Consider the following 1,031-nt stretch of genomic DNA (forward strand, 5'->3'; position numbering starts at 1 on the left):
GCGGGGATGGAGCGGCGCGCGGGCTTTGGTCGGTCCGGGGGTCGTTCTTGCCTCTTCTTCTTCACACTGCTCGGGCTCCGGGGGGTTTATAAAGTTTTTATAGCGCTGGGAGCCCCGGACCGGTTAGAACCGGATTTCACCTCCCGCCGCCGCTCATTGGCCCAGCTGGGGTCACGTGGGCGGGGTTTAAACTCACCTCCTCTGGAGCCAGTGAGGAGGGGGGTACGGGGGGGCAGGGCGCGCGAGACGGCGGCGCGCCGAGGGGGTGGGGGCTCAGTGGGGGAGGCGCCCGTCGAAGGCAATAAATGAGGAGGGGTGCGCAAGCCGGCGGGCTCCGGGTTCCGGCACCCGCCAAGAGCTGGCTTTTGCAAACTACCAAGTTCCTTCCACCTTATGCAACCGAGCCACCCGCTTCTCCAAGCCATGCGACACTCAGGGCGCATCTCAGCGGCTTTCCTTCCTGCTCCCGCTGGGGGCCCCAGAAGAGGGGTTTGCGAGGCCTGGCCGCACCGCCCTACTCCGCTGGAGGCGGGAGGAAACGCGCGGCTTGAGGCACAGGCTGCAGTTCCCAGGGCCCAGGCTGACGCTTAAGTGGGAAAAGAGCGCGGAATCCAGCTTGGCGCAGCCGGACGTGCATCCTTCCGAGCATCCTTCCGAGCTACCACTCTGGGGAAGCCTTTCGTGCACCTCACTTGGAAGGCGGTCCACTCGAGGTGGAGTGGGGGGCCGGAGGGGGGAGACTTTCCATGCAGAGGTGCCTTTTGGGTGCCGTGGGGCAGGTAGGAGCTGTCCTTTCAGCACCCGCTGCGCAGCCGCCTCCCCAAATGCTCTCGAAGCCCCCCAACGCTTGTCCGGGGGCTCTCAGGTTCGAGTGTTCCCGGAACTCGAGACCCTGCTACAGAACGATGAAGCGCGGCCGCCACCAAGGCTTGCCAGCAGTCCCCTCCCCCTACGCTGTAACTGTCTCGGAGACATCTAGCCCAGCTGCCCCTACTCGAAGCGGCCACCGAGCCTGGGCGCTGCAATCGCAG

Source organism: Carlito syrichta, unplaced genomic scaffold, assembly GCF_000164805.1.
Source record: "Carlito syrichta isolate Samal-C Ts95f unplaced genomic scaffold, Tarsius_syrichta-2.0.1 Scaffold315614, whole genome shotgun sequence".
NCBI classification, from domain to species: Eukaryota; Metazoa; Chordata; class Mammalia; order Primates; family Tarsiidae; genus Carlito; species Carlito syrichta.